This window comes from Triturus cristatus, chromosome 7 (genome assembly GCF_964204655.1).
Source record: "Triturus cristatus chromosome 7, aTriCri1.1, whole genome shotgun sequence".
NCBI lineage: Eukaryota > Metazoa > Chordata > Amphibia > Caudata > Salamandridae > Triturus > Triturus cristatus.
The window spans coordinates 1,730,529,872-1,730,556,805 of NC_140590.1; positions in this window are offsets into that span (position 1 = coordinate 1,730,529,872).

Here is a 26,934-nt window from a genome sequence, read left to right on the forward strand (position 1 = left end):
ACCTACTTTATAGATGCTACCATAAAATGGGGATTTGATATGTAAAAGAACAATGCTGGCGTCCACGGTGACAGTTAATCCACAGTTAAATCAAGTCTTGGATTTAACCTGGTCCTTTAGCATATCATTTGATTTGGAGGTGCCTGTGCTAAAGAGTGTTCATTTTTTGGGAGTTCTATATACCAAAATGGAATCAATCATGGAGAGAGAACCATGGACATTAGGATAAAGGGAGATTTCTGAAGAGGGATTACATGTTCTCCAGACATCAAATAATGGCCTGGGACAGATTGCTACTTTGAAAGCATTGTGGAATTTTTCTGGCATAAACTTAAATTTGAGTTTGCAGTCTAAAAAATTGATCAAAATCCCCTTTAAAAACAATATTAGAATTTGCAAAGATATTCATTTTAAATGTGGAATGATTCCAGAAGAAAGGGCCAGGTTTCTCAGGACCACATACATTAAACAATGTCGAAGGTGTCTGATGCGTCTTAATATTAACCAACGTGCACCATCACATTCATGTGATATAACCACAAAATTGAAAAATGTATGATAAAATATCACAAACTCTTCCTTCTTACCAATAGCTGGGCAAAAACACACATTTTGAACACAATTTCCCAGACTCCATTTTGTTACAATGTGTTTTTTATAAAAAATGCATATTGGTGTGTAATTGCGCACTGTCAATAAATATCTCATTATTTCATAGATGTTATTGATAAAATAAAAGATAACAAGGAATAACTTCATAATGGAGAATTTACTAGATTATGTTAGTTTCCTGCAAGTCCTCTTTAAGCTGCTACAGTGTCACTTCACATAGATTAGCATTCGCGGGATACCAATTAAAAAAGGTCTAATATGAAATATCCCTTTTCTACCACATCCCCCAGCTCTCATATCACTTCCTTGCTGATGGGATGTTTCTGTATTATCCTCTTAGCTGTGAAACATATTGGTTTCTTCATCTGACTGCTCCACTACCAGGGAAATTGGCAGTCCTTTTCCAGAGGAAATTCTGGCATGAATCTCAATGGCCAAAATGTCATGGGTAGTGGAAGTGATATAATGCTTCATTAGTTCATTAATACCATCAGTGACCACATGCATTCAACAATCCTATTTGTTGATGACAGAAAAGGGGAGAGGCAAAGTGCAGGGAGTGAATGGGGCTTTTAGATTATTATGTAGTTTATGTTTTTTCTGCTCCCTTCATGAACTCTGTGAGCAGGGGCAACAAGACTAAACCAAGGGTTACTGAAGGACAAGCCAGGGGTAGCAATTGATACACATGGTCAACCTTAATCATGTCCATGTCTTCTGGAGATATTACCTAGACATAGGCTAAAACAAGTGCCTGGAATGATAGAAAGGGGGGGGGGGGGGTTGGGGTGTAAGCCTCAGATTCCCCAACTATCATGCTGGCACATGGGGGTCTGTTTACCAAATTCTCACGCAACACAGCATAGCACAGAACAGCAGCCAAAAATGCTGCACTGCGCTGCGTGAGAAGGAGAGAGCAGGAGAGCGCCATATTAGAGAGTTTTGGCACTCTCCTCCCATCTCCCTAGTGCCTGTACATAAACAGGTGGATGTGCACCACTGAAACGTGTAAATCCTTATGAATAATAAAGAATAATCCAATGTAAACAGGAAGAAAGTTGATGTCATAGGTTTATTAACCCCTTCAGCGCTCATGACGGAGCCACTCCGTCATGAGCCACGGGTGCCGTGTGCTCATGACGGAGTGGTTCCGTCATGCTGCGGCCGTTGGCTGCCGCTCCTCCCACGCTGCGCTGATTCCCCGCCTGTGCGGGCGATTAGCGCAGTGGGCGGAGTCATGACGGAACCACTCCGTCATGAGCACAGCTCAACCGTGGCTCATGACGGAGTGGCTCCGTCATGAGCACAGCGCCTCCGCGCTGCCCCCAAACCCCCCCCAGCGCTGCGGCGGAATTCCCGCCGCAGCGAAGGGGTTAAAGTTGCAGCAATCACACCACTGGAGTGCGTCCTTCCTCTCTGAAGTATGAACGGCAACTGTCTACTGATACCGTTAATAATTCAGAAAGGAGGTTGAACTCACGGGGATACATCTTCAAGAAATGCTTATTTCAAATGATAATCACATAGCATGCGCGTGTAACATGAACCACGCGCATGCAAGTTACAGAATGTTGAAGAAACACAAGCTCATCAACAGAATGTGAGCACGTGACAAAGCAATCAAAGACATGTATACAGTATATTACAACCACACACACACACACACCTTTGCATCATAGTGCAAGGGTGTCTACGCAAGTCTGCTGTGCTGCATGTGCGAGAATTTGGTAAATAGACCCCTCTGTGCCAGCGTGATTGTTAGGGAATCTGAAGCTCACACCCCTAATTATACTGACCAACCTAAGCCCCTGACTCTTCCAGTACAAAATAGAATGCTTAGACTAACCTTAAAACTTTTCCCACTTTGTATGTATGTTGTACAGTGCAGCACACATGCAAAGTTAGAAAAGAAAGGAGAAATAGAATTATTTCTCTTTGATAGTGCCTATTTAAATTGGGCATTATGTTTTGATTCAAAACTCTGTCTACTTTTTTCAGTAAATAGGGGTTTGCTATAAATACCATGGGTGGTGAGAATGCCCATGCACCACCCATGGAACACACGCAAGGCTCGTTGCTTTGCATTACTTTCAAGTACATTTCTGCACTGGAAAGCCAATTGGGAAAAAAGATTTTCTGTCAATTTGTGTCACTTTTGAGAAGCAAACGTGGCACAAAATCTTAGTAAAAATACCCATAATGTTAAAATACATAGGACAATCAGGGGGCACGAGAGGGGCTTAAGGGGCAGTAATGCAGATTGGTAGGGGTGCTAAGAGAGTAAACACATTGGCCCTCATTATGATGTATGGCAGAAAGCCATCCTACAGCTCATCGGGGGCTTTCCGCCCGACATCATAGGTTTCCATCAGAGAACTGTATTATGACACTGCTGGTCTGAAGGAAATCCACGGGGGAATTCTGCTTTGGTTCCAGCAGGCTCACAGAGCCAGTCAGGGCGGTGGGCAGAATAGTAATCCCAAAATGGCAGCGGAGCCAGCCTCGGCTCTGCCATCGGGATCACAATGTCGCTTTCCGCCTGACCTTTCATGGTGGTCTGCCACTATGAAAAGGCAGTTTGAAAGTGACTTTAGGGTCCCCTATCAGGGACCCCTTCCCCCTGGCCCTCCGCTTTAGGGCCTGGGGGGCACCAGTGGTGACCCCCTAAACATCCCTGCACTATATAGCAGGCACCGCATGGTTCCTGCCACATGGTGCAGGAATGTTTTAAAACATCCACTTTTCTATGTAGCTTGTTTTTCAAGAATAAGTTTATTTAGACCAATGGTCTTTAAACGTTTTTAAAACTACATTAATATGAATAATAAAATCACAATTCTTAAAACATCATGAAAAATTCTATATAAAACACACAATTGTCCTATCCACAATGCATATACACAGGTCACCTAAAAATCTAAAACAATCTTTCAGCTATAATCACTTTTGAGGAATTCTTTAACTTTTTGAATGAACTTCCCCATGGTGTAGGCTATGTCTAATGTACTCATTTCCATTAAAAGGTTTACTGCCTAGACTCTATTTTTAATATCATACTTTTTAAAAATCAGACCCAAAAGTTCTTTCCGTATATATCTGCAACCTCAGACAGTCTAGTAATATATGTGAAATGTCACAAGTTGTTCCCAAAGAGCAGCCAGACTTACCCTTAATATCAATCTTTTTACTCCGCTATTAGCATAGCAGGGGTTAACCCAATTCTTAATCTTAATAATGCCCTTCTTAGCCAGCGGCAGGGTAACCTATCAATGTAGGGGAACTCGTGTTCGTTTTGCCACGCAGTGGCCATAAAACATAACAGAACTTTTCTGTAAGAGATAATCTTGGTCCTGAGCTCTAGAAATCTCATTTCCCCGAGCCCTAAGTTCTCTCTTATCTACCTCAATTTGGAGGGTCTGGAGACACATCTTAACCCTCAACATGCAGCATGCTTTACTAATGATACTTCTTATGCCTTTTGCCCATGTTAACTCACTCTTTAAGATATCGTTTCTGCACCATTGTGAGATTTGAAACTCTTCTCCCCTTCCCTGGCGCTGCCAGAAACATACTAAGGTTATACAAGCTAATATGCTCCATGAGGTGTTCCCAATTCCAATCTCACTGCCTGGACTCAACGTCCCAACTGTTTTTACCACTCAAATAGATCAGTTCAGCACCATATAGGAATTGTGGTGGAACAATTGCTATGTAGGCTTTTAGAACCGGTCTATCCGACATTTCACCATAAACCCCATTGAATATTTTTCAATCCACTAACCAATGCTGATGTCCTGAGCTTTGAAGCGTCATGGTGGGTGTGCCAATGCAGACTTTTCTCGAACCACATCCCCAGGTACTTGTATTCCGCTACCTTTTCCAACTTCTCAGAACCCAGAAACCATGTAAATCCTATTTTCCTCCTACCAAAGCATAGAATCTTTGTCTTGTCCATATTGACCACAAGTTTTTTTACACCACAATATCCATTAAACTTATTTAGCTTTCTTTGTAAGCTAATCTCTGTTTCGTCAAATATAACAAGATCGTCTGCATATAACAGACATGAGATATGTTTCCCATCCAGCTTTGGGCTTGCCCCCGTTTCATTACCTAGGATACGGGGTAGGTCTGCAATAAATAAGGAGAAAAGCAGGGGAGCCAATACTCACCCCTGCCTCAACCCATTGCCAATCTGAATTTTCTGGGATAAACTCCCCACTACATCTAAAATTATCTGGGCCCACTTATCTGTATGAAGTGCTTTGATCAACCCCAACAGATCCATATGTATGTTGTACCCGATCAACGTCTCCCGCAGCAGCTCAGGGTCCACTAGGTCAAATGCTGCGCGGAAGTCCATGAAGCAGCAGAACAAGCTTCCCCTCTGCTCTATCGACTTCCGCGCGATGTGCCAGAGTGCAAAACAGTGGTCAATCGTTGAGTGACCTTCTTTAAACCCACCACCCTGTTCCGGGGGTACGATTCAATTTACTTCAGCCCAGTCCTAAAGCCTTTCCAAAATTACTTTGGCAAAGACCTTTTCACCTCTATCAAGCAGGTTTATTAATCTATAATTTTTTGGGGCTTTTAAATCTCCTTTTTTTGGATTCGTCTTATTATTGCTCCTCTCAAATTACCTGGAATAATGCCTGTATTAAGAATTCCCCAAGAAATTTTTTGCAAAAAACTCAGCCCACCAAATTGTCAGGGCCTGCTGCACGGGTTAGCTTTAAGCTTGATATAACTTTTCTAATATAACTGGGGTTAAAAAACTCCTTTATTCCCTCCCTCACTGCTGGCCAAGAAATTATCCTCCCACTCTCTGCCAACGGCCACTTTCCATAGATTTCCCCCAGATAGCTCACCCAATCGTCTACAGGGACAGCCCATTGCAAAGTTCCTAAGGTTTTGCCGGAGCTTTCTTTGACCAGTTTCCAAAAGCCTTAAACATCTTTGGACTCTATGACAGTTAACATCTTTGCCTAGCTACTATCTCTATAAGTTCTTATTTTTATCCCTAATGATCATTTTATTTTTTCTCTTTAATTTCAGGAGCCAAATCAGCATTATATTTCACTCTTAGTCTTCTTTCCCTTTGCCTAGTACTTGATTTTACTTTGCGACATTCGTAGTCAAACCAGGGTCGTTCTTTGCCATGGGTTTTGTTTTTACTATCTACCCCAGATTTACCAAATTTCATTTCCACCTAAAACCTTCCACCACTTGTCTTATTGTGCATTCAAACCAGTCAATTCCATTATTAGTCTGAATGTTTTCTAGTGGAAGGGTCTGCTGTACGGCGATTGATTTTTCAATAAATTCCTCCGATATACGGGTTGTGAGCCACCTTGGATAGTCCACATGTACCTGAAGAGCGGTATCTCTTTGTTTACCCTTGTTCCGTATAATTCCCACTTAATAGGATAGTGGTCACTGCCTTCTGCACTTACCACCTCATAGCACTTAATTAATTTGAAATTCCAGGCATGTCTGAACACATAATCAATTGGGCAGGCTTGCTGGCCTATCATAAATGTGTGCTTTGCCGGTTGATCAGTCACCATTCTTCCATTCACTCATACCAACCCCATAGAGCCCAACAGTTGACCAAAAGCCTTATCTTGGGCCAAAATATCTCCGCTAGGAAAAATGGCATCCTCTATGTTATATGAGGATAACAGCTCCTTACACCAAGGATCTATTCCACGGGGATCTAATTTGTGATTGAAGTAACCAGCACAAAGAGAACATATTTCTGGTACTTATCAGAAACAGTGATCAAATCTTCTTTTAAATTTTCCATTTCCACCTTATATTCATCCTCCTTCCCCTTCTGTATGTATACTTTACAATGACTATACCTTTGTAGCGATGGATGGGGACCAACAATGACAATCTACACCCTAAAGCCCATTTACATTTTAATTCCCGAAAATCTACTTTCCTGGCAATTTTTGTAGAAATCAGCATCAATTGCCCCCCAGAGGGTCTACCAAGGGATTTCTTCTTTGCCGCTTTTGACTGTTGTGCAAACCCTATGGTTGCAGGGGTGTCGTCGCACAGCCACATCTCCTGTAAGCACACAAAATAGTTACTCTCACTGATCTTTTTAAAATTTTCCTGGTGCGATAACCTCTTATAACCATTTATATTCTAGGATAATATAGAAAGACTGTGCGACGACCCTTGCTCTTAATCATTCTCGCACAAGCACCCATCTTCCTCATAATCATGAGATGCTGGAGATGCTAGGGCTCTGTATCTATTTCCAGCCAATATATATATTTCACTGCCTCTTATGGTGATTTCAAGTTCTCCCTTGTTGTTCCAGCAGGTATCAATCAATCTTACCTGACGAACTCCCAACCTCGCATGAATCATGAGGAATAGCTTCCCCTGCATGTTATAATCCCAAATATTTTGATTTTCCCTTTTTACTAATCTAATGCCTTCCTTTTGTAACTCATATTCTGCATTTACTAGTGCTGTTTTTACAAGGGCTGAGTAGAGGAGGACCTTAGTTACTTCACCCCTTTTACTATTTTCCAAAAAACCCTCTTCCCTAAGATCCTCTGTGTGGATATTCCATAAACTTGCACATTTAGATAGGGAAAACAGGAGTTGAGATCTATTTAGTGGGGTTAATTTCCTCACTTTTTTCCCACCTTTACCCTGGCTTATTGGCTCTAAACACAAAAACACTTATCCTGTCTGCATTCTGCCGCTAGCCCCCATGGGGCCCCATGTGAATCGAACTTCCTTCTTCCTTGAAAGTCAACATCCTTGACATTCTTCACTTGGCCTCTGTAACTACGATTGCTGCTAGGCCCCATTTGTAAATTCTTTTCCATCCTCCTTACCATCTCACACCCTTCTTCTTTCTCACCCTTTGTTTTCTTGGGGTTATTTTTAGTGCTCCCAATTTTTTTTATGCTTTTTACCCCTTCCTCCTTTCTTCAGGTTTACTAATAGAACTTCCTTTACCCTGTGTATTATTCTTAACCGGGGCTGAGCCCACGATCTTATCTGAATTCACAAGTTGTTTCCCTACCCCGTTCTGTCTTCCTTTCCGTCTTGAGACTTGGACTTTTCTAGGGATATTCTCCCACCTCTTAGGGCATGGGATACACTGCTTACAACTCCTCCTTTCACCCCCTTCGTATTATAATCATTGGGTAACAAGATATATATACACTAGGCTCCTCCTTCTGGGTGATGATATCCTTCGTCACTCCATCCTCCCTGGTGACTACCCCTGCTTGACGGCCACCAACTGGCCTGACTATTGAGGGCATTAACCTTTTTATTTGTATCAATTCCCCTACCATAGTTTTAAACTTATCCTTTTGAGATTTTAAAATCTCATTGTTCAACATCGAAGCCTCTAACACGCCTTGCAATGTTTTTTGAAGAATAAGCATTACTTCAAGCATTGAGACACTTGATGTTCCAGTAACTTCCAGACTATGCACAGATGCGCCTGAATGTTCATTTCCTCTGCCTTGGGGGCTTCCAGCACCTTCCTTCCTATCGGCATAGTCCTTTTTATGAATATTATCCCTTTTACTCAGGGCCTCGCTACTTGAGACTACCTCTTCATCCTCCTCCTCAAATTCCTGCTTGTATGTGGGTGGGAAGAGTCTTGGTGATGAGGAAAACCTTGGTTCCAGGGGAGTCCCTGAGATATTAAAATTGGTAAAGTTTTGAGAGTCTGAATCCAGGACTGTCATATTAACCGGGGTTGGATGAATCTCGATCACACTCAGTCCTTCATCTGCCGGTTCTTGCCCCTTAAAATGTTTCCCCAGAATGTCTTTTATCGAAGTTGAAACAGATGAAACAGATGCTCCTCCCTTTGCCGCCCCTTTTTTCCCTATCTGCGGGGTTAGTTCATTGAATAACTAATCCTCTTTATGGTTTTATTACATCCTACGGGGCCTCCTTGGTCTCCTTCACCATTTCCTTTTTCTTTCTGATTTGCATCCATAACCTCAATCTGCTATTGTCAGTCTTTTTAGCGTTTTTTGGGACTTTCCGGACTTTTGCTTTTCCCAGCGCCATCCTTTTTAAAGTTTCTTTCCTTCCCTTGGCCACAGGTAGTCTTATACTTTATACACCAACTATCCTTCCTACAGTATTAAAAAAATAATTATTTTGCTCCTTAAATTACTTTAAGAAAACTTAACTTCCAACTTCCACTTAGCTCTGCTGTGCCTTTGCCTATGTGCCTGTGCGCCTGGAAGTTTTTGTCCTCTCCTCAGTTCTCTGCAATCTTCTCGGTCTTCTCCAGACCTTTACTACAGTATTTGGGTGTTGATTTTTGTAAACATACTCTCCAGGCTTTTGCTGACTTTACTTGCTTTTACTGGCATTACTGGTTCTCATTGGAGTCCCAGACCCTAATACGCGCCGTATGTGCAGCTCTACCTCTGACCTCCCCCCTTACGGGGGAGCCGGGGGCTACCCTACCCGGCTACAGCATTTACCTCATCTAGGCCTTAGCCTTTACCACTGGGTCGGGAGGTGTGCTGAGCTAGTAATCGTGGCCCTAGTTGCAGCTGATTAATGCAAGGTTTCCTGCAAGTTTTCCTGCTTTTATAATAACTCCGAGTAACTCCGGTTCCCAGGTATTTCCGCGCCTTTCTACGTCTTCCTCCTAGGGGTCTTCCTCCCGAGGTTCTGTGAGCGTTTGGGTGGGCGGGCACGAGCATGACAGGACGCGTGCGCTCGTCAGGCGCGCAGGCTTCAACAGGCTACAGGCAGCTACGGCAACAGCGGAGGGATCTATTGCAGCTTGTGCTGGGGCCCTTTTCTGGCTGCTGCATAAGATGCAATAGAAAAATGGATGTTTCCGACCACCCATATGGTGGTTGTATCCTGGTACTGTTGGTGGAACCGCCAGCTAATAGAGTCCATCCCACTACGGTGTCAGTCGGACGCCGTTCCAACCAATATCGATTGTTTTGTGAAATAACCAACATTTTTTTAATTTTCTTTCCAAACCGAGAGAGGGAGAGTGTGAATGTTTGTTTTTAGTCTGTGTGTGTAAACATTCCAGGTGAAATCTGACAGACACCTTACCATACCTGACTGAAAGCACCTGTAGCCAATTATTTATCCCAAAATACATTTATTAGGGAGGTGTAACAACACGACCACCTCCCTGAAGCTGGAGTCTCAAAAGTGGGGTAGCCAAATTTGATTGGAATAGTAAAAGAATACAGCTAAAGGGAGAGCTGAACCCGCTTGCGAGAATGTGATGCATGTGCTTCAAGCTGTTGGAAGATGATAAATTGGGACTGACAAATCTAATTAAACTGAAGGATGAATTGGGCCTTAGAACCTGTTAAAAGCAATTGGTTTTCACATAAAGTTCCACAGCAGTTTTGGGCCTGTATTAGAGAAACGTGACAGATAATCAGTCCGCCTTATTACAAGTACATGATATCCTTTGGCACTGCTAATAAGGCGGACAGGATAACTATCCCATTTGTAATAGAGGAACCATCTGTCAAAGTCAGGGCCTTTGTTCTTTCTCAATTATACATTGATCCAGATAGAGGCTTGAAAATAACGAGCCAAGATAAAATATATCAAGGATGACAGACTTCACTAGCCAATCTGCCTGTGTAATGAACAAATCAAGGTAATGGAGGCTTTGAGTACTTTATTACATGAATGGACAGAAGCGTGCATACATTTACAGATTACTGTTCCAAAATGGTATGTAAAAAGTTTTCTAAAGTGCACAGATTACTCCAGCTGGGGCGTCCCAGGGTTAGGATTGTTATACTAACAGGAAATGGACTTATCAAGCTGTAGCCTAGCTGGCAAAAGGCCTCTTAAAGAAGACAAAATGGGCGAGAGAGCTGGTAAAATCTGGAGCGGAGGCACTAGGCGAAATTACTTTGTCTAAACAGCCAGGTTTTAAGATTTTTCCTGAAAGTGGTATCAACCGGTTCTAATCTCAAGTGTAAGGGGAGAGCATTCCACAACCTGTAGGCACAAACGCAGAAAGAGCGGCCGCCCCTTTGGGCTCTCCTAGCCCTCGGAATTACCATGAGTGCAGAGACCAAAGATCTGAGGCAGCAGCCAGGTAAATATGATTTTAACAGGTCAATCAAGTAGCCAGTTCCTGTTTTGTTGAAGATTTTGTGACACAGGCACAAGCGAATACATTTTTCCAGAGGGAGACAATGAAGTTCTGCCAAGGCTGGGGACACATGCGCCCGTCTCGGGAGTTTTACAAGAAGGCGAGCGGCTGCGTTGTCCACTCTTTGCAGCTTCTGGATTCTGTTTTTAGAGACTCCGATATACAAGCTGTGACAGTAATCCAGTCTTGAGACTACAAGAGCCTGTGTAATGGCCTTTCTCATGGACAAGGGAAGCGGATCGGACATCTTAGCAATCATTTTAAGTATGGCACAACATTCTCCAGCCAGGCAGGAAATGTGGTCATCAAAGGAGAGGAGTGCATCAAACCATATTCCAAGGTTTTGTCCTTTGGGCTGGGGAATGAGCATAGCGTCATCAGCCAGCATGCAGAGGAGCACGCTGAGAGCTGTTTCCCAACTAGGAGAACCTCTGTTTTGTTGGTGTTAAGTTTTTAACAGCTGGAGCTCATCCACTGGGCCAGTTCTACCACGCAAGATTTGAAACGTATTGAAGACTCTCCTTTATCCTAGACAAGAGTGATAATCAATTGTGTGTCATCAGCATAAGACATCATGGTGACATTGTATTTGCCGATGAAATCTGCCAGGGGGCGCTTATAGATGTTAAATAGCGTAGGGCTTAGCATAGATCCTGGGATACCCCCGGGGCAGGGGAAACACTTCCGAGGTGTATGGAGTCCGGCCCACCTGGAAGGTGCAATCTTGAGGAAAGAGGGCTAGACACTTAAGAGCTAAAGAGCCCACCCCACAACTGCGGAGCTGTTGCAGCAGCAGGTCATGAGAAACAGTGTCAAATGTCTCACTTAGATCTAACATGATCAAGGTGGCATTATTTCCTTTGTCTGCCATGGACAGGAGAGATTCTGAAGCCAATAGCATCGCTGGTTCTGTGCTGTTTTGATCACAGAAGTCAGATTGGGACTCATGAAGCAGGTTGTTGGCTTCTATAAAATGAGTCAGTTGAGCACTGACATGTTTCTCAGCTAGAAAGGGAGAAGAGAAATTGCTCTGAAGTTTTCCGGTAAGGCAAGATCTAGAGAAGGTTTTTTAAGGAAAGAGTTAAAGATAGCATGCTTCCAGCATTTGAGCATTGTAGCGGGAAGCCAAAGAGATGTTAAGAAGGTTGCTCAGGCAGAATGGATTCCATAGCTAGTTTTAGGATTTTTGGGGGGGGGGGGGCAGGGTCATTGTCATTGTGGAAACCTGATTTAACCTTTGTGAACAGAGTCTGCAATTCTTGCGGATAGTGGCAGGTGAAGCTGGAAAGGCCATCCACAGTGGCTGGGACTTCTCACCGGGCTTCCTGGCTACCTCATTCCCTCACAGATTCAAGAAATGACTGATAAATGCCAGGCAACTTGCCATGAAAGAATTGGACAATGGAGTTACAACTCTCAAGAGAGGGGGTAACCTGAGCAGAGACTCGATGCAAAGAATTCAAGGATTTGATGATAGAGATCACTTTCCTTGAGGATTTGTGAGCAGAATCAATTTTTTCCATGTGAGAGATCCTCCTGGAGGTGCAAATGCTTTTATGATAAATTCTCAATGCATGCATGATAGTCTTGTTTACTGCTGTCACTCTTGACTTTGCGCCACGTGCGCTCCAATTGTTTGCAAGATTTTTTTAAGGATAAGAGCTCAGCATTAAACCATTCCACAGAGGGCTTTGTTCTTAGGGCAACTTAATCCTTTAACGGGGCAACCCTGTTGAGGGCCCTGGTAATCCAATTTTCCAAGAGCTGGTTTGCTGTTTATTTATCCTTGCGAAGCTGAAGCTTACTGGACTGTAAGGCCTCTTTGAAAAACTCTGGGGAAACCTTGGCTCACTTCACGTTCTTGTAGTTCCTGCCAGACCTCTGTCTCAAGGGTGGACTGGAGAGCCCTAACTGAAAGAGGACCAAATAATGACCACATAATGGGAAAAGGAGTTCCAACAGACAAGGTAGGTAAGTTGGCAAAGACAGGGTCGAAAAGGTAACCTGAAATATGCGTTGGGCCAGAGACCCACTGGGAAAGTTGGAGGATATCAAGATCTTTCATAAGAGAGGAGGCCAGATGATAGCTGGCATCCACAAAATGAATGTTCAGGTCCCGTATAACCACCAGGTTATTATAACGTAAAGCATAAGAGGGCAGACAATAAGCAAATTACAAATGCAAAATTGCTAGCAGGGCCAGGGTGCCTATAAATAAGAAAGCCAGCCATTGAACAAGTTCTAGAGGAGGCTAAGGTTAAAAAGGAGGCATCACAATCTGCCAATTCAGTATCTGTAAAAGTGCAACTAATGTAGTGTTGAAAAATTAACACAATACCCCCACCCCTTTGGGGGAGCGATCTTTTCTAGCAAGTGCATGGCCCTCAAGTATTGAGCTAAGGATTCGGGATGGAACTATCTGAAAGCCATGTTTCCATCAGAAATAGCGCATCTGGGCTGGAGTCCCTAAGGTACTTGAAAATCTCGGTCCTATGTTTGGCCATGGACCAGCAGTTTAAGACGAAAAAATCTGCCTTATGCCACTAGATGTTACTGGTTTGCTCGGAGAATGGGCCCTGAACTGATTGATTAGCGTGAACCCACAACTCGGACATCTGGAGATTAAACAGAGATGTCCACGACATGGCCACACTCAATGGCTGACTCACCAGGCAGACTTCGGAGTTCTTCAGTGGAATACATGAGGGTCTCGTCTGAGCAGGGGTCCTGGCCCTGGCGCTGTCTGGGCACAGACGGGCTTGCCTTTGGCGCACCGGCCATTTCCTAAATAGTCCGCCTTCCAAGGGGGCGTGGCTAAGGTGCCGGCAAACAGAGCCTAAAAACAAAGGAGGGACAACAGATCTCAAATCGGAGCCCAGCCGCCGTGTACCTAACAGGGAGGCTCCACTTCCTGTAGGTAAATACTGGCAAAATTAAAGGTAATTAAAATAACAAGTGATAAAATAAGTGGGAGAAAAGGAAACCAATAAAATATTAAAAGTGCATTTGTACCGAGGTGGTCAAGCAACTAAGCCTTTGAGCAGATGAACGCACTCCACATACATTGATGACATATTCATTTTATGGCGAGGCTCGCAAAAAGAACTAACGGAAGCCATTGAAACCTTGAATAAGGTATATGAATGTAATGATTTCACCTCAACTATCAGCTCTAAACAAATCACCTTCCTAGACATCTGTATTGTTAATAGTAATGGACAATTAATAACCAAAGTCTACACCAAACCAACTGACAGGTAAAACTTGTTACACTTTCACAGTTTTCATCAGCCATCTTTAAAGAAACACTTGCCATACTCCCAGCTACTAAGACTAAAAAGAATATCAGCAAATGAAGAGTCGTATAAAGAAAGCATGAAGGTATGCATCAAAAAATTCAAAGATCGTGGTTACCCAGGTGACATTCTGGAAACAGCAATTCTCAAAGCAGAGACCAGGTCACGGGAAGAATTACTGAGAATCACTGGTGGGACTAGGGATGAAAATCTATGTGTATTTGTATCTAAGTTTTCCACTCGGAGTTACCAGATTAAAAAAATCATACTCAAATATTGGCCTATGCTTAACACAGAAGTTGACTTTAAAGGTATATTTGATGAACCACCCAGATTTGCCTACTCAAGATCAAGAAATTTAAAGCAAATACTAAACAAGCCCACAGATCCAAAATAACACAATTTCAAAGGAACTATCCCTTGTTTGAACTGTGGTAATTGTAATTCTATTATCAAAGGCAACACCATCAGACATCCCAGCAAAGGAACTCCTATCAAACTCAGGGTAACCGCCACTTGCAACAGCCAGAACGTTATTTACATGCTCAAATGTCCATGTGGCCTAGCCTACGTTGGTAAGACTGAGCGAAAAATCCGAACATCGTTGAATGAACACAAAAGTTACATTCGTACACGCAACCTAAATTCCACAGTTGCTACTTATTTCAATGCCATGCACCATAACATCAGTCAACTCCATTTTTTGATCCTAGAACAAGTTCCCATTCAACAGGGACGTAACAACACACAATTTCTCTTGCAAAGAGAGATTCACTGGATTAATTTTATGGACACAGTTAACCCCAAGGGGTTAAATGAACGGTTTGACTTTAGTTGCTTTCTTTAGCTGTATTAATCCACTATTGGAAAAGGTCCAAGGTAATGGGATACCAGTGATAGTCACATTACTATGTGAGATGATAAAGTTGTATTCACCTCTTTTTCAGATACTTACCTGATGTTTGCAACATGGTCTTAATTAATGATTTTTGGTTACCATTATACCGTTTTCTCATGGGATTTATCGTGTGCACCATCTATACCACAGAGTGTTCATTGATTATGCTGCACATTGTATACAATTTACACTTGCACTTGCCAAATCTGTTAGAATTACATGTTTGATTGTACAGTTTTTTGCAACAATGATGGGACTGCTTTTAACAACAATTGTTCAGGCTACCACTGCATTATTTCCTTTGAGACTACGTTCACTGTTGCACTGTCCACTCCTATTTTCCTAAAGACTACCAGTCTGTTGTTTACCTTCATTACCAAGGTAGTCAAGACACGCTCACACTTCCGGTTGTACACGCGTACTAATAAACAACGTTGAATCACTCATTCGCGTCCACATTTCGTAAGAGTGACTGCATACGCCGATTGCTTTTTCAACACGGGTAAGCGCACTTTTTTATCACATTCCACTTTAAATTTACATTTTCTATTTTCAATTCACAGTGTTGACTATATTGATCTATCTATCCTTCACGATTGTTTTAGTCTAGTATTACGGCGCTCTACCAGATCATGGAGAACTGAACTAAGTTTACCATGTAAGTTTTATGCACGCTACCCGGAAATTCATCGTTTCACTGTGTCACTGTAAACACTTCACCCGTTTTACTCAGCCACTCATTTTCCTAACGTGTTACCTCACGTTAGTGGACTTTTTTCGCCTACCACATGTGGTGTTGATTCTAATGCACGATGTGATAACATCACCTATCCGCCACTTACACGGCATACTGGTCCCTGCCTTACGGGTTACTGCTCCGGTTACCGTCCTTACGAACTCATTGGCATCCCTATCATCTTGATCTCGTGCTATTCCAAATTTGACCTTTACTATACCTTCACTATACTGGGATCACGCTGTATGTGTGGTGTAGTTTCAGAAATACAACACACCTACCTCACTTGCTGCGCCATGTACGCATGAGCACTTTTTAACTCTCTACAGCACCATGTGGATGATTTTGGCCCATCGACCACCCTTGTACTGAAACTGAGTCTCCTCTACATTTCAGCTTTACAGCCCCTGAAGAAGGGGAATTTGCCCGAAATGCATTGGGCATAAACAAACCCCTGTTTCTTGTAAATCACTGTTAGGAAGTAATAACGACTGCTATCAAGAAATAACGGATGACAATACTGAATATGTAACAACAAATGTTAAGTTCAATAAAGTTATTTGTGACAAATCATCTAAGAGTAAAGAATGAAAGCTATACATTATCTCAACTAAGCCGCCAACCCTCTTTTGGAGCCAGGCATCTCCAGGTACATAGGCACTTACATGGAAAACCCTAAAGTAATATGCAGAGCCTTGTGACACAGGTAGTAAGTATTACTTCTACCAGTGAGCAAAATTACGACTATGTTATGAGTAAAATGACTGTTCTATTCTCTAATTATTCCTAAATGCAATCAACATGACTATGTGGGTGAACGTTCACACTTATGATAATAATGATAACAATAATAATAATGATATTAAGGAAATCTTATGAATAGAATTTACCTAATAAAGTGTGATTGCTTCACTTTGGACTGTCAAAATTTAGGGCCTCATTATGATGGCGGTGAGACCACCACTGTCAACCAGTCAGTGGTGGTACCACCGCCATCGATGATTGCTTTACCGCCCGCTACATTATGACGTCGGGCCGTTCTTTGGTGGTTGTAGAGACTGATCGCTACCGATCCGACCTGTCGGCCCGTAATACCTACAATGGTGGCGGTGCCTACCAGGCACCGCTGTAGGTATTACAATGTTCCTTTCAGCCGGCCCGGTAATGATGCTGAAAATGCATGCTGAAAGGGACATTTGGGGCCTGTAGGGGGTCCCCTTTCCCCCTGGGCCTCTGACATGGGTCCTGGGGGGCACTTATGGTGCCCCTTACATATTCCTGCACCATGTGGCAGACACTGCGTGGTGCTTGCCAAGTAGTGCAGGGATATGTGTAATGTCTATTTTTTGTACTGTGACGTATACTGCTGCCCGCCCGCAGCACCCACCGCAAAATAAAATATAGACATTGCAACCACCATGGTGGCAGTTGCATCCTAATTCCTCCTGAGGGACCACTAACTTGTAAGTCGGGCAGTCCCGTTTCCGAATGGATAATGGTCGGACGTAAGTCCGACCGCCATCCTAATGAGGCCCTTAATGACTTGCATCTACAATGAGGAATGCCTGATACCATTTGGCTGATATGCAGTGAAAAAAGTTATACAGAGCAGCCTCCATCCTGTGCATGCACATCAGTTCAACTGATAGAACGAGACATTTTGCTTTCTGTAAGTTATAATACGCTACTGATTCATTAGTCAATCATACTGGGTGGGTGATCCTGAGTAGTGAAATATGTTTCGCCTCTTCCTGCCTGGGCCTGGTTCAGGGCCTCTCATTGGCAGCAGCCATAGAGCACTGGATGACACAGCAGTAATACCACTGACTGAGATGGCTCCAGCTTGGTGGGTACGTCTCCCTAGGATGCAGCTCTGAGGTGGGTAGGTTGTTGATCCCATTCGTCATCATCACCCTTCATCTCTCAAGAATGGAATGGACTGAACCTAGCTGGTCAAGCAGAAGGACGACGTGCATTCCATGAAAATAATTATTGTTAGAAACTTGACAAGATATTGCCTACTCAAAAGGGCATTGTAAAAAATGATGATCACCTTCCAAATAAAACTTGTTGGAATTCATTCCATTCATTGTTATAAGAAATTGCAAAATGTTTATGGACTTGTAAATTAGAGCATAGAAGGAATTAGTAATTACTTTGAGTTATTCATGATGTGCTGAAAGCACAGTCTGATATCTTTTGTATACATCAATTTTTTTCATCAGCGTTCCCTCAAAATAATTTTCCTAATCATAGAACTTAGAGTGGGTAAAGCGAAACAAGGGAAACAAGGAACACACATATTTTGTGCAGAGCTGGTAAGCAAATTATAATGGGTAGGGTGCACCAAACTACATTTTGCGTATAGTGCCACAACTCCTAGAGCCAACTCTTCAAAGCGAGAGTGTTCATGCAAAGAAAAACATGTTCTGAATATAGGAAAAGTTTAAGGAGCTAGAGTTACAATCAGCAACACATTTTAAATGGAAGCCGGTGCTACAGTCCCCATATTTGACTAGCTGCATTTGCAGGACACATGATACATCTCATTTGTTATTCAAACAGAAACAGCAGCTCACTGTGCATCACTGATTCTGTATTTTACTGACTTGCTGCTCTCTCAATCAAACCATTGTGGCTCTTTCAAAGATTAGACCATCCTGCCCTCTGTGATCAGTAAGTGGCAAAACAATTTTTTACCAGAAGGTTCCAACAGAAATTTTAAAAGTTCCTCCAAACCAACCCACTGTTCAAGATATTACATTGTAAAAAGAAATAGAAGACATCAGTCTTCTAGTTTTGGCACAAGCGAGCAAGCCTGGTTTGCATTGAAGATTGATTTCATTCAAAATGTTCACTCTGAGGAACAGGACATTTGAAAACAAGCTCATCTTAATATTCGAGAAGAGGCTATACACTTAAATAATTTCATGGTACAGTAGAAATGTAATTTAGCCTGCTGAACATAAACCTCTAAATAGCAATGGTGGAAGGGAGTGATGTTTAAGAACTATAGCATGCATTGGTGATGAATCAAAGTTGATGTGGGAAGTTGTTAAAGTGTATGTAGGGGTAAGAATGAATTTACAAATGGATTATCTGTTCAAGGACCATTTAAGTTTGAGGAGAAGTTGTAGACATTGCCCATAATGGTGGCCAGTATGTGAGATGAGCAGTACACAGTGATAATTGAGGGTGTTCCACACTCTCACCCATGTTATTCAACTTGTTCATGGAACTCTCACAGAAATGTTGAAGCGCTCTAGCATTCAATGCCCCTTGTAAGCTGACAACACACAATTCTACCTGAAAATCTCCTCTCCTGAACATAATAAAACTCTTAATCACGCCCCATTGAAAACCCAACAATGGTTTACCCGTAATCACCTTTTGCTCAACTCACTCAAAACTGAATTCCTCTTGATCGCCCTCCAACTCACTGCTCTCAATTGTGCCGCCCACGTTATTGACGCTACTACATCGCTGGGTATAAAGTTGGATAAATACCAGAATAAACAAAATCGTATCAGTGCAAACACCAGGGGAGCCAATTACCATTTGAGCACACTAAGAAAAATCAAACCCTTCTTGGCAATGGATGACTTTCAGCTAGCAGTGCAATTCCTAGCCATCTCCAGATTAGACCATGGGAGTGCAACTCTTGCAGGGTTACCCAACGCAAGGCTGGTGCCACTTTGGACTCAGCAGCAAGGCTCATCACGTGTTCCAGAAGATCCGATCACATTACACCAGAACTAAAACAGCTAAAATGGCTCCTGTGAGTCCTGTTCGAAGCCAGGACCCAACTGAATATAGCCTGCATGACACACAAAGCCCTTAATTATAACATGCCCATCTACTTGGCCAGAAAACTCAAGCTGCCTGGTGGTAGTCATTCCTTAAGAAGTGCCAACTACCTACTGTTGAAACCACAGAAGTTCAAAAAAAGAAAACCTACAACCACTCCTTATCCGGCTAGCCTCAAGAATATGGAACGCACCGCCTCCTGAAACCAGGTCAAACCTCTCGACATCCTTCTTCAAAGAAGAGGCAAAAATGCTTCTGTTGAATAGATTCCTCCAATAGTAGCCTTGAAGTTCGTTCAGCGGGACTATAGTCCTGTGGACACCTATGGAGGCTGAATTTGCCTGGCCAATTATCATATCATATTTCGTAATGCCACTTTATTTATTCTTTCTTCATTCCCTTTTATGTTTGACTTATTTACTTTATATACAGCCTGCATATTTTCCCTTGTATGTATGACTTGTGTGCACTATATTCGGTGCTCTGATACCCTTACAGGTCATGTTCACATTATATAAAACTCTTCAAATAAAGTAAACTCCTCCCTATTAACATTATTGTGATTGCATATGAAGAGTACCTCACCTCCTCTTACAAATGAATCCTTAAAACGTAAAGGATAATAATAAAATATAAGACAGTGGTAATGGTACAATGGACCAAACCAGATAAACCCTCATTTTTCCCCAGTATTTATTGATGTGCCACAATTAAGCCATGTCTGTGTTGGTAGATTAGAAACAAGAAGACACCCTAATATGAAATATTCCTTGCAGGCCACCTCTCTGTGCACTCCTTCAGCAATGTCAGTATTCATCTTTCAGATCTGAGGGGCATCACATGTCTTGATCTTATTAGAGGCCAAACAGAATCAAAATTCTTACCTAGAGAGATTTCCTCCCTGTACATCAATTGACCAAAATAGCAAAAGTACCATCTCCCATCCTTTGATGGCTGATGAAATCACATCATTGAACTCAGGTCTCATTAAGAGCCCCTAAACAACTTTGTATTTGCTGCTCAGAGACTTGGTAAACAACAAGGATGGGAACGTATGAGAAATGGGATCCCTGGTTGGCTGAGATATGCATCCAGGCCAGACAGGAACCACCACTCTAGTCAGGCTAAGGTAGATACACACTAAAAGATAACCTGTGCTCACCCTTTGGTAGCTTGGCACAGAGCAGTCAGGCTTATGGAAAGAGGCAATGTGTAAAGTACTTGTGCAACACACACACAGAGCAACACAATGAATACACCACAAAAAGACTTCACAATGGTTTAGAACAATAGAGAATGTTTATCTGAGCAAAATAAGACCTAAACAAAATAATTAAATCCGTAGAAGTCGAGATATGATTTTTTTAAGATTAAACAGAAAAACAGTGCTTAGAAGTCCCTAGCGGTTTAAAGGTTACTTGAGGTCACGAGGGACCGGTGCAAATCCAAAGTTCAGGCTGACGGCAATGGAGGGCAGCCTGGCTACAGGACCCACGTAGGGCCCGCTGAGAAAGTACCTTGGAGGGAGCAAAGCATTGACACTGAGGGCACAAAGCGTTGATCTTTTCTATGCAGTCGGTCACAGTGTCGTCGATGAGCTTCGCTGAGATGAAGGCAATGCGTCATTGTCAAGCCACACACAGCGTCATAGTTGGGCTGTAAAAATACTGAGGGCTAGAACCTGGAGGGGTCACCTCAGGCAAGAGTAGGACTCACAGAAGGCAGATTCATGCAGCCCCAGCAGAATTGTAGGAAGGCTTTTGTGTCCCTGGGACTTCAGAAAACAGAAGGCAAGCCAGCATGCCCCTAGAGATTACTTGGAGGGAAGGCAGCATCCAGATATCCTTCAGCAGAGTTAGTGAGCAGCAGGGCAACAAGCAGAATAGCAGACCTTCCAGAAAAGCAGTCCAGCGGAGTCCTTTAAGCAGCACAGCAGTCCTTCTGACTTAGGCTCAATTAAAAATCCAGAAGTGTCTGATTTTAGGATGTCAGAGACTGTGTAATTATCCCCATAAGTGCTTTTGATGTAGGGGGTGACTTCAAGGCAACTCTGAAGTGCACAAAGATCTCTTTCAAATCAGTCCTTCCTTCCACGTTCTCTGTGGGGGGTAAACCAGTGCATTGTGTGGGGACAGGACACTACCTATTGAAGTGTATGCGTCAGCCCCACCCATTCCTCCCTGCTCAGGAAGCCCCATCAGAATGCAGATGAATGCAGATGATTGCTCGGAATGCAGATGAGCCTCTCCTTTCTGTGTTTGTGGCTGTCTAGAGAGAATTCACAAAGTGTAGCTGTTGCCCAACCAGGTGTGTAATGGCGATATGCTGTCAGGCAGAAAGAGCAGAAACAACAGAGAAAGTTCCACTTTCTAAAAGTGGTATTTCTAAAACAGTAATGTTAAGTCCAACTTCACCAGTAAGGAGGATTTATCATTACCACTTCATATATATGAACATGGAAAAGCTACTCCTCCCTGATCGGGAATTACAGCTTAAAAGTGTCTTAAGGAATTCTGAATGCCGGTCTATGAGGGGAGTAGGCTTCACAGTAGTGGAAAACAAAATAGGCTATTTGTCATTACCAGGACATGCAAAAAATAAAAAGGCACATATCCTACCTTTTACTTACATAGCACCCTGCCCTTAGGGTTACTTAGGGCCAATTTATGTAATAAAAGGGGAGTTTAAGGCTTGACAAGTAATGTTATATGCCAAGTCAAAGTGGTGGTAACCTGCACACACAGGCACTGCAGTGGCATGACTGATAAAGGTCTCAAAGGCTACTTCTGTGGGTGGCACAATTTGTGCTGCAGGCCCACTAGTACCATTTGAAGTACAGGTCCTGCGTATCTGTTATACCACTTTACAAGGGGCTTACTAGTGAATGAAATATATCAATCAGCTATATACCAATTACACACATGTTTAGAGAAGAAGAACAGGCACTTTAGCACTTATTAGCTTTGGATAAGTGCTTGGGAGGATATTTACTAAGATTTTGCACCGTGTTTTCATCACAAAAGTGACACAAAATGGCGCAAAATCTTTTTTTCTTAATTTACTTTCCAGCGCTAAACTTGTTTAGCAACAGAAATAACATAAAAGTTATGCTTCACATTACTTTGCACCATGGGGGCGTGCCAAGGGTGGTGCAATGGGGTTACCATGCAACCACCCACAGTTTCTCATGCTAAACCCAATTCACCAAATAAAGTAGATTGGGTTTAGCATGAGAAAACTAAGCCCTTTTAAACTAGGCGCAAGGAAGGAGACATGCTTTCATTTTCTCCTTCCTTTTCCAACTGTGCAGCACGCATACAAAGTGGGTAAAGCTTTACCTCGTGCCTAGGCATGGTATTTTTACAGGAAGGCTACTCTTCCTGTACTGAACCTATGCTAGACTCACACACACACACTCTAGCGATATGGCGCAAAGGTGGTGCGTGGCGCACGGCAGCTGTAACCAGCGCCGGCGCAAGGGAAAGGGGAGGAGAGAGCCATATCTTAGAAAATATGGCACTCTCATGCTTCTTCCTTGTTGCACAACGCAGCGCAGTCTCGCGGGGGGCTGAGCTACATTGTGTGGAATTTTGGAAAATCTCCCCCTTAGAGTCCTAAGGCCAACAAAAAGAGCACAGCAAAAAGAGGAGGAAGGCAGAAGGTTTGGGGTGACCATTCAGAGAGTGCCATTTTCCAACAGAACTACATAGAGTAAAGAGGGCCCTTAGATCCCAGGTTAATTTCTGTCACTTCAAGACCTCTCACTGAGAATGGTGGTAGCAAGGACGGGGCTGTTTGCACCAAGGGACACGTGAGGGTGGTAACTGTTATCCCTAGACATCCCAAAGTTGAGTCCAAAATGTCTGGCGAGTTGAGCTGGAAATAAAATGAGGTTGATGCAGCAAGGAAAAGGACTGGCAGAGAGAGAAACATCCAAGGACAAAGGCAAAATAGGCTATGGACATCTTTGAGGGAAGAGAGTAAAAATGGGTGAATTGGTCTGTAACTTTATGTCATATTTGTAAAAACAGGTTGATTGTAATAGACTCATAGACCAATGTGCAGATAAACTAATTATTTGTTATTAGGGAAATACAGGATTGCCTAAATCAGCAGCCAGGCATGAGTTGAAAAAAGAAAAGTAAGTGCAAACACCTCCTTCCCTCAGCAAAACAATAAAGGGAAGGGGCCACAGCAAACAGGTACCATAAACACGATGGCTTCACTTCATATTTAAATGTGATAATTGTAATTCAGCTGCTGAAATGCTTCACCTCCAACATCTTTATAGCAGCAGTGATGTCCACCCAGTGGGCTGGAACCAGACACTGCCACTGACACGTGATCTCTTCCTGCTGGTCCCTGGGTACCATTTTTTTCAATAAAAGGTGAAACATCAAGAACACACCTCTTCCACTTCATCAAGAGATAGATGGACAACAAAGATGGTGTTTGAAACCTAAACCCCTTCTCAAATGTCTTATGCTTCCGGATCAATTATTGTCTTTGTGTCTTATTCTTCACCAAAATCCTCCACCATCTGCGCCTTCTTCTTCAGTTGGGGGATCTGTGCCATGGTTCACCGGCTCCAGGTTGGGATCTTTAGCCATCAATCTCACAGGACTGTGTGATTTTCAGAACACCTTAGAGAAAGGGCTGAGAATGAACCTTTCCCATTCATTGAGATTTCATCTTTCCCATAATCTACTAATGTTTATCAATAGTTTATAGTTTGCATCTCATTTAATCCATTAGTACAGACTGATGGACCTGGTTAGATCATAGGACTGCAAGAAACACCGTAAAAAAACAAGCATTTACAATGCCATAGGTCACGCAATTGCGAGATTTTGAGCTATTGACATTTTAAATGACAATGCCTTTTATTTATGTGATTAAAAAACCTGCAATAATAGAAGGCATTGTCATTTACAATACTAATAGGTCAAAGTTTCGAAAATGCGAGACCTATTGTATTGCAAAATACATGTTATCAAGTGCTCCTCCGTATCACCAGGCAGCGCCTTCCGTCTGCGGTACAGATCTGCCAGTCGAGCCTGCTCTTGGCACAGACCCACTCACCACAGACCTCAGGGTGGTTACGGAAGGATAGCTTTTAACCACACTTTCTCGTGCCCTGTAGTTTTATTCTAAAAATGGTCTGCTTGTAGATTATAAATAGCACTGCCACATCAGGGCACCCTCTGGAGAGATGCCCTGGGGCGCCGAGACGGACTGGCCTCTCCTGCCAGCAGCTGGGAGATGGTCCTTGCGAGGCTGCAGTCTCTGAAAGGCTGGCAGTGGGCGGCCTGTGTGTGGCTGACTCCTCCGAAGCCCGACTGGCATTCCACACCCCGTGTGGCATGAGGCTGACTCTTAACCTGCCAGAACGATCTGTGAGAAACGAGCTCTGACTGGAGGTGGTGCTAACCAAATCCTCCAATTTCGACTGATTAAACATTTGTTCCGAAATCCGCAGTTATTTCTGTTATCACAGCTCTAAGAGGGCCCAGCTGCCTGACATGAGACTGACTCTGCCCCAGCCCGACTAGCTTCAAGCCCCATCCCCATGCCCAGGCTATGACATTACTACATCCACTTAGTGTCAGCTGATTCTAGTAGTGGGGACCTTTGATAGTTGGATTGCCTGCTGGTCCTCCATGGTAAATCTGTGTAGCAGGTGATAACCTGACACAACAACTCCCTCTGTGCTCCCAAATCTATGATGCTTGGGAGTGTGTTGTAATGAACCAACATTCCGCAGCATCATCCACACCAACATTTCACACCACACTAACACTGGCTGAGCAGCAGATACAACAGAGTGCTTGGGTTGGTTCATGTCATGATGGGATTCCCCTCTCTGTATGGATGAAGCCACTGACGTTACAGGGTGCGTCTGCCTGGAGCTAGAGATTATGGACTCCACTTCTCTGGATGTCAGCAGGCCCCCCTACACTCTCCCAACCCCCGTGTAATTGACTGTACACCCAAACACAAGGTCAGGCTTTCAATACCAGGAAGGAAATGTTCTGCTCTGGATGAAACGAGCCAGGTGCCGGTCATGTGGTCATCTGAAAGTGTGGCATTTTTCACAAAGACCGGTATGCTGGACTGGTCAATAGCAGACCTGTCATAGAAAAGTTTGTGCTAATATTACACCGCCTGCATCCTGTGTTGTGTGCCAGAGACAGGCGCAGTCAATCTGCAATATACAAGAAACAGAGGGGCAGTTTTAGCCACAAATGGTCACCATAGAGATGTGTCCACAATATAGAAAAATGCACTCTGCATGGACTGGCCCCCCTCAAAAGAGTTGGGACTAGGTCTGAATTACATCAGGCATTAAGAAATGTCAATTTACCCAGGACTGGGTAAGAGCGAGCCCTTCTCCTGTATCCAGCTTCCACTGTTTGTCTTGGACAAGCTTCTCACGCTAATTTGGCGAAAGGGGGGGACAGAGACGGACTCCATGGCTTTCTTCCTCAAGGGTGTTTGGACTACACCCTAGGGCTGAGGAGAATATATAAATATGTTGTTGAAAAGGAGCTAAACAGCACTATGTGCTGAGATCATGCCTCACACAGGCAGACCCTGAGATTCACTGTGGTGTGTTGCCTGTGCAAAGTCAGACCTGAGAGTAGACACTATGGTCTATGGCCCAGTCCGAGAAGAAGCTAAACACCCAGGGAGCCTGCTCATCAAACCACTGCAGCCAAGGAACCAATGACTGCTCCTGCAAGAAGCACCCTGTGAGATCCTCATCACAGCTGAGAGCCGCTGTGGTCCATCAGTGTTGCAAACCTCCTGCATCCAACAGAGATGAGGCCCTTATGTGACCCTGCAAATGGCAACCCACGTGGTAGCCCAACAGCCGAGCTGCACCTGAGTGCCGGCATCCCCAGCTCTGCAATGAAGACACCATCTCCCCAGAGCATCTGCAGCCACTATGGAGTCCACCATCGGGCTCCATCAGCGGCTGGCCTCTGCAACCACAGTCTGCCACACCCGACCCTCCCGTAGCGCATTGGCCCATCAGTGCCTCCACCACCGACAGCCAACCCGGCATCACCTGGGCTGCTGGAAGACAGCGAGGATCCAGCTGTTGTCCTTCTCCTCCCATCAGCCAGCAGACCTGACCCTGTGGATTCCTGGGGGCTCGACAGAGCCTGCTGCACCAGCACCCTCACGAAAAGCACAGTTCCTGCTTGACTAAATTCTAGTCTTAACCAGTGTGTAATTCCAGTCCTGGTTTTTACAGCGTGCTACGCTCCCAAACTCCATACTGCACATATGAGGAGAAATACATGTGTCTACTAAGGTACCTCAAGGTAGGCTGTGTGCCACACGACTTCTTCAAGTTACTGAGTAAGTTTGCAAAATATTTAAGTAATTCCTTTGTATAAAAAGAATAACATGGAGGAATATA